At 41.1% G+C, this 18,406-nt stretch overlaps 1 protein-coding gene across 1 annotated transcript in view; it reads right to left on the bottom strand.

The window, feature by feature from the left end:
- The window catches only part of SYT14 (synaptotagmin 14), a 70,945-nt gene that overhangs the window by 26,642 nt on the left and 25,897 nt on the right, over positions 1-18,406 (bottom strand).

Genomic DNA, 18,406 nt, shown 5'->3' on the forward strand with positions numbered 1-18,406 from the left:
TTTTGGTGAATCAGAGCAGCGCACTGAAACGCTGTTTACCTTCCCGCTGGAGCGGTACCTATGAGACATGCAACAAAATGTTACAGTGTGTCCTCTTCATCCCCTAACAGAAGTGCTTCTGTTCAAAGTTAATCAGATGGACAGGGTATTATAAACTGTAAGCTGCCCAGGCAGGACAATTCATCCCACCCCCATTTTCTGTTTTCCTTTCCAGCTGACACTCAATGTCCTGGAAGTCACTAGGCATGCTCAGTCCTCACTGGGTTGTGGTTCATTCAAGCACTCTAATACAGCCCTCTCATTTCTCAGTGGCCATTTGGGCTCCAATCCTGTTGGCATCACTCAACAACCTGGGTTTGCTATTAGATGCAACAAGTGGCACCTGCAAAGAACATTGTGATAATATATCATCACACCCTGGCGAGCCTGCCATGATTTTATTAGCTGTAAGGAGCTCAAGAAAAACAATCCATTCTTCTTTCCTCCTATGTCTTTCACTTTTTAACAACGGACCCTCAGCTCAGTCTTTAAGCAGGGGGAATCTCCTTAGGTATTTTTTGTATTTTTGCAAACTTTGGGATTCCCTCCATAAATGCTGCTTCTGCCTCAGTGTCTCCGTTTCAGATTCCTTCCTGTTTGCACTGACACCTGAGTTTGCTATTAGACAGAGTGATGTTATACAAACTAAGAAGTCTGAGAAATAGGTTGCACAGTTCTAACTGATGACACAGTGATGTTTTTTGTTGTCAGCCTTTCTTTTCTCCTTTCACCATGCTAACTTAGGTAAATTCAGACCACCAGATAACCAAATCCAGGTTCGAGGCAAAAGTATGGCAAATTATACCTCAGTGAAAGCTCCAAGTTTATATTAATCCAGCTCATAAAAAATCAGTACTAGAAAAAAATTATAGACTACCAAAAAAATTCTAAATTCACATTTCAAGTGTGGCCTGCTAATCAAAATAAATTTGTAGGCGTGTCCTTAGCACCCGAGTAGCAAGTCCAATTGGCTTAGTCCCAGGTGAGTATTTATAGAATTGCCATCTATGGTTGCAACGCTAACCCTTAACAGGACTTCAATAGATATGGCTATGGTTGCACTATAAAGTATTTGTGACAAATTTCAGCAAATAAATCACCCTCCCCACCTATGTACATGGATACACATTCTTTCCATCTGAGGCCTTGGGTAGTAAGTCTATCCTCACTATAATGGCTATTCATCAGCAACACATCAATTACTGAATCCCCTTGGCCTTTTGACTTCATTATTTACAAATATAATTGTCCAGGAGGGGCTGTAGACAACTGATTAAATGTTGGGAGACAGTCCATTTAAAAGTGGTAGGTAGTAAGTGGTGTTCTCACTTTCACTTCCTGTTCTCAGGCCCAGAACCATGACTACCTGTAGTCTCAAACTATGTGATAAGTTTAGCTTTACATACCTCTGGCAATATTAACAAGCTCCATCAGTGTATTTCCAGTAGTGATTATGTTAGCTTACCACATGGCAAAAGGCCACAGATGGTCATCTCCCCTTGCTGTTAGCATCACCATGCTGCAGGTCATGTGTTTCCATCCTAATTCAAGTTGCTGGGAGTGATCAGCCTTCTGTTCTGAGCTTCACATCTTCCAAATATGTACTCTTATTAGCTCTATTTTTAACCTGCCACTCATATAGTATACTTAAAATTCAGAGCATGTTTACATTATCCAAACAGCAGGCTAATGGAACTGCAAACCAGACAGTCATGCATAATTCAAATCAGTATCCTAAGGCTTGCAACTTCTAGTCAAAGATGCCTCTAAATTAGATAGGGTGTGACTTTAACATGAAGAAAGTGTAGCTAATTTCTTCCTTTATCTGACAAATTGATGCATTTTGCAAAGGAATGCTATTAATGTGCAGCATCCATATAATAGTGCATTTGTAAACTACTGGTAGAAGGATGAACTACTACAAAATAAAATTAACCTGAAGACTGTAAAACCAAGTCAATAAACTCTAAATACTAAAAATATAAACTAGCTCACAAATTGGAAATGAAAAACAGGTTTTAGAAGGTTTCTGAAAACATTTCTATACACGCCATGGAAAAAGGCAACATGCTGGAACTGCTGAGAAAGGCCTCTACAAAGGCAAGAGGAAGATGGCCCAGAAACTATTGGATCAATCTCAGCAAGCTATTTCTGTGTCCCCGAGGGTAAATTAGACAAGATGCCATTAGCAACTGTGTCAGTGTTGCTGTTTTAAATAGTTAGCACAAGAGGGGTCTGATTTGGACCAGGACCCTGGCTAGCAATGGGATAGGAAGCAGGGCTTTAGCACTTGCTGTGGTCCCAATCTTGATCATGCCTGTTATTTCTATTGGATTTCTATTTGTGGGGAGAAGGGTTAAAGGCTCAAGGGCCACCTTTCCCCATATGGACTGACCCAAATCCCACATTCATCCTGAGGCCCTTCTTTGTATGCCTCCTCCACTAGAGGTCTGGAGGGTGGCAACATGAGAACGAGCCTTTTCTGTAGTGGCTCCCCTTTTGAAGAATACTCTCCACAGGGAAGTTCAGCTGTTGTCTTTATAATACACATTATACATCTTTAGGCACCAGACAAAAATGTTCCCCTTCAACCTTTTGGCTGAAATGTGTTTGTGGAAGGGGGAGGTGGTTATTGGTCTGTTTGTTTGTTTTTGTTATGTATTTTGTGTTTTTTATATTGTAATTTTATGTTGTGAATGGCCCTGAATCTACAGATGAAGGGCAGTATACAAATTTAATACAACAATTGTGGATACATAATTGTTAATTGCACAAATGGCATCTCACCTAGTTGAACCCTGAGTCTGAATATCTGTGAGGAAACAGGATATGAATGTCAAACATGGTTTGTAAAGCCATGACACTAAGTCAATTTAGAATTAAAGTCTCAGTACTGTAACTTATTTCTAAATATGTATCTGGTCATGTAACAATAAAGCAAATGCCTCCAGATAATACTTTCTGTTCTGTTAGCAGAAAGCAACCTGTTGGTTTTCAAAGCAGATGAGCAAGCTAGCTAAAGACAAAAATAAAATAACTTTGAGCTGAAGGAAGAAGGTGCTGATCCACGTAAAAAAAAAACTGTTCTGAGAATGTACAATTCTAATGCTTCATCTACAAGTAAAATCAGGTCAAGGTAGTAGATGACAATATATATGAGCACAAACTCACAGACCAAATGTAAAGTGAAAATCCACAATACTGAAAATATGTAAACCAGATATGCGAGAAAAAATATTTACATAATTACTTTGATATAAAATGAGAAAGGTCACGTGATGAATTTAAAACTGCAGGCAGCCATGTAAGTCCATGGGGGGGGGAGTTAATCCAAGAGCAACAGTAGTGTAATACTTTCCATTATGACAAAATTTAGTGAGCAAGATTTTAAGTTCCTCAGAAATTATTTTTCATACTGAATTCTCTTCCCAGCAAAGAAGGGAGGAATAAGAAAAATGAATTATTTTAGGGACTGAGCTTCTGGGAACCAATCTTTGGATAGGGCTAATTACATGATTCCTCCCTAGGCCAATGCTGCTCTCCCCAGGGTAATAATAATAATAATAATAATAATAATAATAATAATAAATAATATTTATTATTATTTCCCCAGCCACTCTGGGCGGCTTCCAACAAAAATCAAATACATTAAAATATCACACATTAAAAGCTTCCCTAAACAGGGCTGCCTTCAGATGTCCTCTAAATGTCTGGTAGTTGTCTATCTCTTTGACTTCTGAAGGGAGGGAGTTCCAAGGGTGGGTGCTACTACCGAGAAGGCCTCTGCCTGGTTCCCTGTAGCTTTGCTTCTCGCACTGAGGGAACCGCCAGAAGGCCCTCGGCGCTGGATCTCAGTGTCCGGGCTGAATGATGGGGGTGGAGACGCTCATTCAGGTATACAGGATGCATGTATACCTGTATACATGTATGCATGTGACCCAAGACACACTTATTTACTCTTTAATGAGCAGAGAGTAATTGGAACCTTGTTTAAGTGTTCAGTGATCAGTTCCAATTGGCACTGGATGCCTAAATAAGGCTTTCAGCAACCCTCCCAGTTTTGATCCCCTCAACCCAACTCTGTAAAAACTACACTCATTTATCTTCTCACAAAAAAACCAAACAAACTCCAAGTTTCTGCATCTCCCCTCCTCAGAAGAAGTTGGGGAATTCTCAATACATCGCCAAACATGTGCACCACTAATCCCATACATTTTAGAAGACGAAACAAAACAATGGGTGTACGTGAAGATAGAGATAATTGGAAACAGCCCCACCTTAGTGTACCTATTAAACCCCGGCATCACCTTGGAAGCAAACATGAAGGAGGGAAGTTTGGTAACCTACTCCCACATAATCTTTGTGTTAGTTCAATTCCTGCTAAGTCAAAAACCTTTCACAGGCCCCAAGGCTAGCACCTGCAAGCCACCTTCTGCTGCCGCTGGGGATATATGAGTGAAATGCACATGGGTTACAGCTGTTGAGGTTTGAAAGACTGAATTAGGGTTATTCTGGCTCCCAGGCTTTTTTTTTTAAGGGTTGGATATCTCTACCATTACTACCAATATAGTGGTATATCTCCTCTTTAGAAATAGATATAAAGACAGATGAAGTATCAGACAGTTTCCTACTTACTGAATATCACTCATTGGAAATGTTTCCGTCTCTGATATTTTCCAAGTACATAAGCTCAAGGTCATCTTAAAGACTTTATTTTCCTTTCCTTCTTACACTTCAAGCCACAGACTGGTGAGTTGGCAGGGTAGGGGGACTGAATGAAGCAGTCCTAGCTACATACAAGCTTTGTGCTGTTCTCCCAATACTGTCTTCATGCTTTCTACAATATGGCTCTCTATACCTGGTAGAGTTCCCACACATTGTGCATCCTGCAAACTGCCTTTTCCTTCAAATCACCCTCAAAAGACTTCTACACCTACAATACGTCTTTTTCACCACAACAACTCCACCGCCTCTTATTATTGATTGATTTTAGGGATTTATAACCCACCCTTTAACAATTCCCAGGGCAGCTTACATAGGTTTAAGTGACAATAAAACAAACTAAAACAAAAACAAAAACCATTATATGCTCATCACATGTATCATAAAGGTAACGACTCTGGGGTTGCGGCACTCATCTCGCATTACTGGCTGAGGGAGCCGGCGTACAGCTTCCGGGTCATGTGGCCAGCATGACTAAGCAGCTTCTGGCGAACCAGAGCAGCGCATGGAAACGCTGTTTACCTTCCCGCCAGAGCGGTACCTATTTATCTACTTGCACTTCATGTTTTCGAATTGCTAGGTTGGCAGGAGCACATGTATCATACCAAAATCCTATTTTTTTTATAATTCTGTGCAAGGCAAAAAGTGTATCCAATGAGTTGTAAGGACAAACTTGGGTAAAAAAGAATTTTTTATGACATTTGAGATGTTTTGTTTGTAGCCCACACTTGTTAAAACAACTGTGCATCAAAACCAAAATATTAAAGCAGTAGAACATTCTCCAAAACCGCATAATAGCAGAACTAGTAAAATTAACTTCTCTACCTATGAGGGGGAATCCTGCCCTTGGAAGCCTTCTCCCAATCTCCATAGAAAGGTTCACCATCAATACCTCCTTAGAAGACAAGGCAAAAAAGGTGGCATTCTGTTGTTGCATCTTGATCAGATGTCATTTCAACACAGTCTGGAATGTGAGTAGTATGCCAATCTGGGGTGGGATACTTAATTTCTATTACACTGAAACATTTTTAAAGACCACATATATGGAAAAGAAAAGATAAGGGGAGGACACTCCTTCTGCTCCAACAGTGCCCTGGATCTGGCAGTTCCTAAACCTCAAATTCTCCCTGCCTCGAGCCTGTTTTTATCTGCCTGATAAAAACTGGCTACAGTAAAGCCTCTCTGGGAGGCTCCATATGCTCTACTACAGGGCTACATTCCTTCCTTGAATAGGTACCACAACCATGGATCTTAAGGTTATGGAGGAGTACTGTGTCTCACAAGGCCAGCATCCATGACAAATCCAGTAAAAGTTGTGGGTGTGAAATCAGGTTTTCTAGATGTTTGGCAGCCACTCCTCCTTTAGAAGAATGTTCTTTGAGCAATTGTACTCGTTAAACCACACAGACACAAACAATGTTTTACTTGCAAATCCTTGCCAATAAATAACTGGGATGATGCTTAAACACTAGGGTACACCTGATCCTGTGAACAGCTAACTCACTGCAAAACACTACAACACTAGCTGATAAACCTAAAATAATTTCTTGCATTTTAAGGATTAAACGGGCACGTGTCGTTCTCCTTGAATAAGTAGTATTAAGCAGCAACATGCAGAGTTAAACAGAAGTATTAACTCCAGTCGTGTTGTTCGCTTAATAGTAAAAGAGAAAGGAGGGGAAATGATTTCAGACATAACCATCCTTCACCACAGAATTCATGCAAGCTGATGCAGTCTTTAATCTCCCCACAACTGCATACATTATGACAAACCGCTTGGATGCAGCACAATTCAACATGTAACCCTATCTTCAAAACCTTCAGATCAATTACAATCAATGGGATTTTTGCCAGTGACTTGGATAGAAGGTGGGTTTGCACCCACAGTGCGGTAGGAAAAATTTTAATGTTCACTAACTATAAACACATTACAAACATCAGCCTTTTCCAGGAGCCTACAGTCTGTTATTGCTTTTAACTTGGCAGCTTGTAGCTGGAAGATTCTGATGCTGAATTGTTTGGAGAGAGAGAAAGGAATTGGAAAGAAACAATGACACTAGGTTATCAAAAATGCTTGTTTGTTCCTTTTTGTCAGCCTACTTTAAAAATAAAATAAAACTGTCATGGAAAACAGCTTTAAAAAGCATTTCACATCTTCCCCTGCACTCTTTCATTTTCACTATTTAAAAAAAATAATTCTAAGCAGGCCCGCTTCTATGTTAGACTCTATGTAATACTGATACCTAGCAAAGGTATGGCTGAAAGGGCTGTTGCTGAAAAGGCAAAGATGTTCTTTAATTGCTATTATTATTATTATTATTATTATTATTATTATTATTATTTCTACCACCCTCAAAAAAGCTAATTCAAAAAAGGCTATATAAGACATGTACTAAGGGCTCATCCAGCCTCCAGCCTTCGTTTTGTGCCACATTTCTAGGCACAGGTCTGGGCATTAAAGCTCTGTGTCACAGCAGGTGGAATTTTTTGTCCCAGCACATTCCCTGAGAAAACCTGTGTTTTACGGCTGAACTGGAGCAAACAGCAAACAGGTTTTCCATGCAAAGCGTGGTGGAAAAGGAAGTGTGGATGAGCACTAATGTACCCTTTGGGAAAGGCTATACAAGATATGTACAACTGTAATGATTTTCCTTAAGAATTCCAAAGGAAACTAACCAAAACATCATGTGCAAATTCACCTAAATAGTAAATTAGAAAATTTGCTTGTAAATTAGTTTGTTGAACACTTAGCTATATCTGCAGCAGCAAACTGTACCTGGGCACATTTTAAAATTAAATGAGAATTGTATTTAGACTACCTACCCATATGAATCTGCATGGAAAGTTAATTAGATTAGGAGATATAGAAGAAAGTGCCTTTTCAGTGATGGCTCCACATTTTTGGAAGTCTCTCCCTAAAGGACATATAGCTTCATCTCTGTCTACCTATCAAAATATTTTCATTCTTATTTGAAAGTTGTTTTAAACCTACCTTAGGAGCATTTTTGCCCTAAAAGACATAAATTCAACTGAAAATGAAAACTCCAGGATCTAATTAACTAGATTACTGGTTGCTTGGGATGGTAGGGACAACAAAGATTGCAAGACAAGAGCAGTGAATTGCAAACTGTGTTCTAGGGCCTCGTGATACTCCTTAGAAGCTTATTATTATCTTTGGCTGGCTGCAGTGGGATTTGCTTATGTGTGGGTGAGGGGGGTTGTCGGGTTAGCCATATTGAATCGTATGCTGTCGGTGGGTTATGAGCTCTTTATAGTGTGAGTGGCCATTGTTATCTTGGAAGATGTTCAGTAGGGCCGGTTCTGGGGTAACGTCTAGTACCTGTTTAGTTATTTTGCTTATTTCTGGTATGACTGTGCACACTCCTTTTCTGACTGGGTCCTCGATTAGCCTACTTGGTTTGGTGGGATCTGCTGGTTCAGACACAGCATATGTCTGAGAAGGATCATAGGGAGGTACGAGGAAAAAACTGGTGTGACATTGATTTCTTTGGCAACTTGGAAGGGCTGTGGTGGGATCCAGAAACGGCAACCTGGAGCCCCACTGAGCACTTAACTGCTCTCTTCTCCATCAGCTTGGGAGCTTTTTCTGACACGCTTGCGGGGCATGATAGCATCCTTTGTCATTTGAGCATCTTTATCAAGATGCTAACAGATCTGCCTGCCTTTGATCAGTTGTGCTTCAAGGGAAGCTCACCAGACCTCTGATTCTTTAATATTTTCCAGCCCAGATAGATGTTAACCAAAGGACCTCATAATAGTCATCTCCTTGCAGGAGCAAGGAGGCATAAGAGAATCAGATGCACCACAAGAGCATCTTGGATGGGATGGCTTTCAAAGAGGGCTAGACAACTGCATGGAGGAGAGGCCTATCAAAGGCAACTAGCTGTGATGGCTATGCTCAGCCTCACCTGTTGGAGAGAACAATGCTTCTGAAAAGCACTTGCTGGAAGCCACAGACTCCCCAAATGTGTTTCACAAGGACCCCTTCCTTCCCTCTGCCCCAGTACCTGAGGGTCATCAAGTCTCTCCAGGGATTTGGCCAGAACAAAGTATATGTTGGGGAAAGGATCCCTCCGTGCAAAGAAAATGGAGGAATCAGCAGTGCCTGGCTCCCAGCTATGCTAGCACCAGTCTGGCGCATGAGGGTGGGGGACATGGGAGGGAAACATTCCTATAGTATAGGGCACTCAATTGGCATTTCCACCTACCTGAACTCTGAGCCTTTCCCCCCTTGCTCTGGGCTGCCTCTCCCCTAAGGAAGATGCAAGCTCTTGCTGGAAGCCACTGGTGGGGAGAGTGTCCTACGATTCCCAAATGTTTCAGAAGCATCTTTTTGTTCCTTTATATAATCATAGCATGGCAGGGAGGGATCCCAAGGGTAATCTAGTCCAACCCCCAGCAATGCAAGGATCCTGCCCACAGCCAGCCCTGGTTGGGCTCCAAAGCCCAGCCTCCTGGTTACTATTGCAATTCTGCATGGTGTGGAGAAAGGGGAGAGAGAAATGTGTTGCTTACACTCTCATAACACTGATATGAGATCCACACCATGCAGCCCTTTCAATAACTAAAGTCTAAAGGGCTGTCACATGGAGGATGGAACAAGCTTGTTTTCACCTGCTCCAGAGGCCCTTAGCAGTGATTTTTCTTGAGTAGCCAGTAGGGATACACAAATATGTCCATTTCTGTTTCTTTCAGGTTTTCCAACCTTAAACTCAGTTCTTCACATATGCACATCTATTTGCAAGTTATTTTTTAAAAAGTCCTCATTAAAATTCATCAGCATTTGAGTGCTAATTTCTCCTAATATACGTTTGTATGCAATTTTCCTGAACAACATGCATTTTTGTATTCGTTTTCAATAATATATACATTTATATGCATATCTTACACTAGTTTATGTATTTTTCTACATGTTATTTGGCTGGAGAACTGCATTGCATAGGCGTGCAAATTTATTAGATTCAGAGCTATTTATTCTAAAGGGAGAATAATAGTATCTTGAAGTGCCATATCTGCTTGAAGGAACTGTCATTCTTATAACATTTTAAGTTTTATATATGTACTTCATTATTTATATAAAATGTAAAATGAGAAATAAGAGAAAAATTATAGGAAATATTACATGTCAAAACATGTTTAACCATAGCTTGATCTTCCCATATTGGTAAGTCATCTTTTCTAAGTATTCCCATGCTAAAAAAAGAAAGAAAAAAGATTAATATGGCCACTAATATGGTGAAAAGAATAATCCTAAAGTAGCCCATATCTGAGTATTTTAAACTAATAATCATGAAACAAGTATATCTTGAGCTGGTATGCCTGCCAGGGAACACCAGAAAAGTGTCAGTACAATGCATTGGTACATAGTACTTTGTTTTACTAGCATAACTATTACTGTAGTTCAACCTAGTATAATGACGCAAGCTTTCTGATTGGTTTGGCCAAGCTAAACTTGTAGTCATTTTTTTTCACACTATGGTGAAATATGAGTTTACAACACTGCTTTTTACAGTATTCAGTGAAGTAGGAATTGACCAGTCTGCTCTTCAATACAAAGATTCCCATAATGTTAATTTAAATCAGCAGCAATGAAGTTAAAAAAATAATTCCTCAAAAGAACTGCATATTGTTTTGGAAAGTGTGAATTAGATAACTTGCATTCTATGTGCTGTAGGTGGGTAGTTAAATTCAATCCATCCATCCATCAATCAATCGCCGGGGAGAGGGTACAAACCCATGATATGCATCTAGTTACCACACAGACCATTAAGGCATGATATTACACACCCACACCCTTATCTATCTATCCATATACACACAGCCATTTGTGTGTATCATATCCATCTTGTACTATAATGTATATTTTTTGTATTATGCACACATCTGTTCCTAATGAAATTATCCTAGGGGTGGTAACTCTGTTTCTATCAAAGGAATCTTTTTTTCTCCATACAGTATGCAGTATGTGCCAAATGTTAAGTCATTGAATGGCAGTGATTGATGTGTAAAATACATTTCAGATGGAAAGTGCTCCATAAAATTACATTCCTTAAAATCCATTATTTAGCAGATATCCTTAGGAAAGGACAAAGCTCAGTGGCAGAGCACACACTCTGCATGCAAAATTTAAAAAAACCAAAAACAATATCCCTAGGTGCCCCAATATAAAATCCAGAAAGGTTCAATCCCTGAGGCTTAGAGAAAATCCTGGTGAGCTTGCTGTAGCAGCAGTGAGGTTAGGCTACTCAGCTTGTAGAAGATAAGCTCAATAATATAGTGAAACAATCCAGATCTGTGTTCAGGGTAGGCATTCATTTCATAGCAGTGAATCTTTATCTTCAGTTGGGGTTTGTTGGACACTTCTCTTCCTGTACCAATTTTCCAAAGCATGCAAGTTACCCCAGCAGAGACAGATCACAATAAACCTTTATGCACTACATATCGGTTATGGTTATACTGACCTTGCATGGGAGTTGAAGCAGAAGCTATAGATAGCACTGTATCCTAAAGAGGTCATCTCTAGGCTGTATGACAGAGCAGTGGAGTCTAGGATGGGAATAGAAAACCTCTGGCCTTCCAGATGTTGGACTCCAGTTGCCATTGTCAGGGATGAAGGAAGGTGTAGTAGAATCTGGTGACTGAAGTTGAGTGTGTTTCTCCCTATCTCAGAGGCAATGAGTACCATGCAGGGTCTAGTGTACTCCCTCCTCCACAGCTGTGATTCTGCCAGTGGGTCAGATCCTATCAATCATGTTAATATTGGTGCAGTTAAGAAAATATTCCTTTCATTCCTCAAGGTGACTTCAAACAATTCAATGTTGTTTAGGTAGAATTCTCATAGCTATAAAATTATATATATATGACTCACAATGAATAATAATCTTCCTAATTCTTTCTATTAGCTAAAATATTATTTAAATAACTATTAAGTACTATTTTGGGATATGAGAACCTACTATATTTTGAAAGATGGCTTTTCTGTTTCTACGGCCACCTCGTGAGATACTGTTACCAAACTTGGGACAAGGATTTCTGAGACTGGGGCATTGGTTTTCATTGGTGTTGGGCACCCAGCCACCATTTTGAATCAAGATGCTGGTCTGAAATGTGACTTTGGTGTGACTTCATCCGGTTTTTGATGTGATGAGTACAACTGTGCCAATTTCAAACTCAGCACAAGGGTTTCCAAGGTGGGAACTGCAGTTTTCATCAATACTAGGATGCCGGCTGCCAATGGGACATTGTGCTTATGGACAAATCAATCATTTCACAAACGGAATATTGATTGGTGGGGAAATACTCACACCGTCTATACAACATTGTATCCTTTTAAATACTTTTAAGACAATCAAACCTGCTTTTCACCCTCCATTGACTCATGGAACCTTATGGAGAGACACTTTAATTTGATTGCCTTTCTGGGAACATCTAAAACTACAATAGGCATCAACTATTTTTTTTTCTTTTCTGTACAAATACTAAGCTCTGTTTCTTTCTATGGGTATGTTTGTTACTTGAAATTTAAAAAAAAACAATTTGAAAATAATAAACTGATACAAAAAGGTAGAAGTATGATGCTCCTGACAAGAAGTAGTATGAAATGACAAAATAGGAGCAAGGCTGTGAACTGCTGCCGCCCCATGCACTATAGCACATTTGAATGCAATTTGCCACATCTTGTCTTATTTTCACAATGGAAGCATATCCCCTTTATTTCTGTTTTTCTTTTTACATTCTGGAGAATCCTTTGAGGAGATCCTTTACTTAGCCTCAGAGTTTCAGGCTCAATGATCCAAATCAATATCCTTGCCCAAGGGAGTAATTTATTTATTTCTCATCCAGCACCATCCTTAAGTACATTTCTTGGTAACAAGAAAAAATAGTTCTCTATTATTTATATGTGTGTTTTATATAAAGTTACACAGATTGTTATCTATTTAAAACTTCTGTATTAAGGTTGCAGTGATATTTTCTAAAACCTAAATATATGTTTCAATATATTTATGTTGAAGGTTTAAAATGTCCCTTGATGTCAATCACTTCTAATCTGAGATAGAAACTTTTTTGTAAAAAAGTTCTTTTAAAAGTTATACAGGTTGGTAGTGCTTGTTAGCCTCCTTTATGGCCTGCTGGTTTCTTGCTTTCTCAGCCACTATAATTCCTATGCTGCGCAGATTTTCTCCATCACGAATCTGATGCAACTGTGAACGTCCTTCATTATGTTTTCCTGCATTCAAAGTAAATTATTTGTGATATTGTAGTAATATTTCAAAAGTTTCTTTAAACGGAAATAATTTAGAAATACCCTAAATATGTTATACATTTCAGGAGAATAGTACTGATGCTTCTAGTATAAGATCAGTACTAACAATACCCTGACAGACAACTTGTGTTTAAATGGTCCATGTACTTCCGCACTGCTAACATTAAAGCTGCAAAGTCATGTAAGATCATGACTTCATTTTGTTTGACTGAAATGCTGAGATCGCATGTGAGTTCAGCTTTCTGAAGTTACATTGCAACAAGCAACAGAACTGCTAGCGTGAGCCAATTTTTAGTGCAAACTAATCAAGAGGTATGTTGCTAGAACATAAAGAGCGGGGAAGATAACAGGGATGAGAAACTCATGGCCCTCCAGATGTTATGCTATGTTGCAACTCCCATCACCCCTGTCATTTGGCTATGCTGGCTGGGACTGGTGGGAGTTGGGAGTACACAAAATATCTGAAGGCCACAGGTTTCACCTTCCTTGTCCTAGAGAGTCAACTCCATTTCTATTGTCCTACTTGGTCACCTAGAAGCAGATGTCTTCAAACCTTTCAGACTAAGGATCGACTTTTAACCCAAACATGCATTTGAGGACCCATTTCTTAATATTTTCTTAATCTTTTACCATATATTTGTATGGTGGTAGTACTCCTGTTGCGACCCCTTTGAATCAGGCTACACCCATTAGGCTGTACCCTAACAGATGAAGACCTAAGGCAATTCTGACTCACTCCTATTGAGAAAGTGACTGTGCTATTTACAAACCTAGTGCTGTGTTGCTTCCAGTAACACAAATGTAAATCTTAATTTACTCTACCTCACCTAACTAATACTCAGAGTAAACCTACTGAATGAATGAAACATTAGTCATTATGAAATCAGTCCATTGGTTTCAGTGTCTACTTGGAGTATGACTTAGTCGGATACAATCGTATGACTTCAGTTAGATTTATGCATGAATAACTACATAGAGCTGAATCAGAAATGTTTTCATTGAGTACATTTAATACTACAGAAGAAATATCAGAGTGGTAGATTGTCAGAAGAAGGGCATGGCAGGTTGTATTGTCCCACTGAGCCAACACTTTGATTATTATTTTAGAGAGTTTCCTGGTCTCTCACCATTATTCCTACACTCTGCCTTACACAATCTAATGTGCAAATATACCAACAGATCTAGAAAGAACAACAAATCCCTCCCACTCACATTTACTAGACACAAAGACTGCTGATTGTAATTACATCAGGCTTGCATGGTTCACGTCCAGTTTTTGCAATAGTCAAGCATCTGGTAAGCATAGCATCTTACGCAGATGAGAAGCATAGGTGATAGTCATTTGCATACCAATGACTTCTAACTGCAATTGTCATACCGTATTTTTCGGTCCATAAGGCGCTCCGGACCACTAGACGCACCTGTTTTTTAAAGGTTTTTTTCCTGGTTTTCCTCCTCTAAAAGGCAGGGAGGGGAGCACTGGAGGGGGAGCCCCTTCTCTCTTCACAGCGGCTCATCCCCGCTTGCTGTCGCGGTCACTCTCTCAGACCTGAGCAGCACCCCCGGGACGTTTAACGGTCTATTGGTAACTGCCCCAACGACATATGGTATATCCGCTGCCACCAGCCAGTATTCACTCTGGCAATGAATAACTCACTTCAGATTCAGATTGTGGGTAAAATAAAACATAAGTTTCTTTATTGTTTGTACAAAGCGTAATGGTTTCAAATGACTTGGTAAAATGTTTAATATAACTGTATGGTTATTCAGATAAGTATATTTCAACTCTCTACCTAGTATTCCAATAACTATCCCCTAATGCCTCCTGTTAAATTCAACCTGCTCTAGCTCTGCTCTTTAGCTCTATCTCCCTCTCTCTATCCCTCCCTAACTCAACTGCCTAACTTCCAACCTCTAACTGCCTTTTCTTCCACACTCTAATTGCCCTGGAGAGCTCCCATGGACAATCTCCTCCCTGCCAAGTTAACCCTTGGAGAACCTTTAGGGGTGAAACGCTACACTTGCTTTAAAGGGACATGGGATGAGGGGAGAACGCTTCGTTTCTCCACTCCTCCCCATGTCCCTTTAAAGCATGCGGGGATGAACCTGCTTTTCGCATCGGCGCGCGGGGTGGTGGAGAAAGCAGCAGCATCCCTGCTGTCTTCACCACCACCCCGCACCTTGCACCGATCCCAAAAGCCTGCTTTTGGGATCGGAGGGCAGCGCGTTGGGTGGTGGAGGAAATCCTCCACCAACCTAACTGCCGCCCACCGATCCCAAAAGCAGGCATCACAGCTGCCTCCCCCCACCTCCGCCGAACGCGGCGGGGATGGGAGAGGCACAGGAAGCAATGGGGATGTTGCTGGATCGTGGCAGCACCTGGCACAACCAGCAACATCCCCGTCGCTTCCTGCTGCCTCCCCCATCCCCCGCCGTGTTCAGCGGGAGGTGGGGGGAGGCAGCGAAGATGTTGCTGGATCGTGCCCAGCACCTCCGTTCGCAGAAAGAAGCTTCTTCAGCGAACGGGAGGTGCTGACACAATCCAGCAACATCCTGTCGCTTCCTGCTGCCTCCCCCCATTCCCCCTTTTTAGGAGGGAAAAAGTGTGTCTTATGGAGCGTAAAATACGGTATATTTCAATACAGCCTCTATATCATAGGTAGGCAAACTAAAGCCCAGGGGCCAGATCCGGCCCAATTACCTTCTAAAGCCGGCCTGTGGGCGGTTCTGGGAATCAGCGTGTTTTTACATGAGTAGAATGTGTCCTTTTATTAAAATGCATCTCTGGGTTATTTGTGGGGCCTGCCTGGTGTTTTGACATGAGTAGAATGTGTGCTTTTATTTAAAATGCATCTCTGGGTTATTTGTGGGGCATAGGAATTCATTCATTTTTCCCCCAAAATATAGTCTGGCCCCCCACAAGGTCTGAGGGACAGTGGACCAGCCCCCTGCTGAAAGGTTTGCTGACCCCTGCTCTATATAGTGAATAGGCAAGTGTGAGGGGAAGAGGAAATACTATGAAACCTTAGAGAACTTCACATGAAGCCAGAGAGGTAATAAGTAGGCATTCATCCTTGCTCTTCCAGGAATGAAACAGATCAACTCAGCAATGTCCTATTTCACTGTCTTATGAAAAATCATAAGGATTCCAGTCATAGTACCAACACACCATCATGTCAAAATCTGCTAAAGTTCTAATAGGATTATCATTATCACAACATCATTAAAGCATGCTAGGAACTTCACTCAACTCCTACATAAGACACTGATCTACCTAAAAGTGAGACTACATCCAGGGCTGTCTTAAAGGGATCGGCCGCCGTTGCGCAACGATCCCTCGGCGCCCCCGGCGTGCCGCCTCTCCGCCCGCCTCCCTCCCACGCTGGCCGCCCCTCGGGAGGGGGGGTGGGCGAGCGGGGGATGAGGGGCGTGGCGCTGGTGCGGCGTGGCGCTTTGTGCGGCCCTTCCCAGCGCTCCAGCTGGGGCTCCAGAGGGCGGGCGGCTTGCAGCTCGCCCGCCGGCGCGCAAGCACTCGCCCGCCCGTGGAGGCGGGGGCGGTTGGGGAGGGGGCGCCCGGTATGCCGGCGGGCTCGCGGGGGTGCCCCTGGGGGGCCCGGCGCCCTGGCGCACCGCGCCACCCAGCATCTATGACGAGACGGCCCCTGGCTACATCAAAGGGAGATGAGGGAAGCAGAGTCACCATCAGTCTGTAGAGAAATAACCAGGCTCCTCCCCAATCAACTGTCAATGGGCAGCAGCCATTACATCAGGTGACAGCAGAAAGAAGCAAGTCACTCCATTGGCTTGGCTGAGAGACTAGCAACTTTGGATCCCTCTTTTTCCTTGAACTCTTTGTAATTAAACATTAGTGCCTGGGTTTGCTTCCCCCCCCCTTCTATCTCAATCTATTTTTTTTATTGTAGCTTTTTAGACTGGAAGCCTGAGGACATGGACTGTATGTTACCTATAAGAACGTAAGACTAGGATGCTGATCATTTCCCAAAGACTTGTCACTATTTTACTATGAGGGGAAAAAACTATTTGCCACTTTAGAAAGGGAAGAAGGGTCTCCAAACACTTAAGTTACCTTAAGAAAAAGCAGAAGGAACTATCTCAAAGGTGGAAAGAAAAAGCATTTTGTTAACACCACCCAAAAATCATCTAATTTTTGGCAAGGCCAAAGTTGGTAAGACTCTTCGTTAGGGAAATATGGATTTACAAAAAATATCTTATGAAAACACTTCATATAATTAGTAGTTGACACAATATGCCCTAATGAATCAGGAAATATTAATTGATATAAGAAAAAGCCTTTTGGATCAGCCAATGACCCATCTGATCCATCCTGTTCTCAGTGGCCAGCCAGATGCCTATGGGAAGCCTGGAAGAAACACCTGAGCACAACCACACTATCCCTACTTGTGATTCTCAGCAACTGGTAGTCAAATACATCCAACAGTGGACGTATAACTTTATTGATTGAGAAGCTGATACTTTCAGATGAAAGACAAAATAACAGACTATTCAAATAAACTTATGCCCTACTTTTATTATCTCAGAGACAGATTCTATCTCCCTTTTAACTAGTCCTCAATCCAAAATAATATGTCTGTTGTTGATGATGAATCACTTGATGATTTCCTGACCCAAACTCTGAGCACACACCAGAATTCCACTACCTTATTAGAAGTCATCTAAGACAGAAAATATAAGCGTCACACATGGTATGGTACCTTAGACACTCTTGACATTCCCTTAGACATTACAGTATGGTAATGATGATGATTACATTTATGAATCATCTTCCAAGGTGATTTACAGACATTATGTGCCAACAAGTCATCAGGATTATATTTCTTCCGAATTTGCCCAACTAACTTTTTCTGTCTCAGAATAGGTCCTTAAATAAACTGACACATATATGTAAAACTCTAAATAAATTCTGCTATAGTTACACAACTGAACCAGGTCATCACCAGAGTTCTCAAAACCCGAGTTTTCTATCATCCAGCTGGTATAGAAGTCTCAGAGGATGTCTTATCTGGTATCCCAGTAAGAATATAATAGGGCTAGAGCATGTACCTTTGGTCACAACAACAGTGATTTCTTAACAATCTCATTTATAAACAGTCAGTACAAACCAGGGTGACAAGATGAAAAAAAGAAGTGCACCTTTAAGACCTGCATAGAAGAGGTAAATTTGGGGTGGTGTTGCTTGTATGACAAGTAACACATACTGAAAACACTTCTTTTACATAACTATTAAAGGTGCAGAGCCCAGTCTTTTTCATCTAGTCACCCTAAAACCACCATATACCAAAGGCAATTTATTATCAGGAAATGTTTACAAACTTTTCCATA

Source organism: Lacerta agilis, chromosome 3 (genome assembly GCF_009819535.1).
Source record: "Lacerta agilis isolate rLacAgi1 chromosome 3, rLacAgi1.pri, whole genome shotgun sequence".
NCBI lineage: Eukaryota > Metazoa > Chordata > Lepidosauria > Squamata > Lacertidae > Lacerta > Lacerta agilis.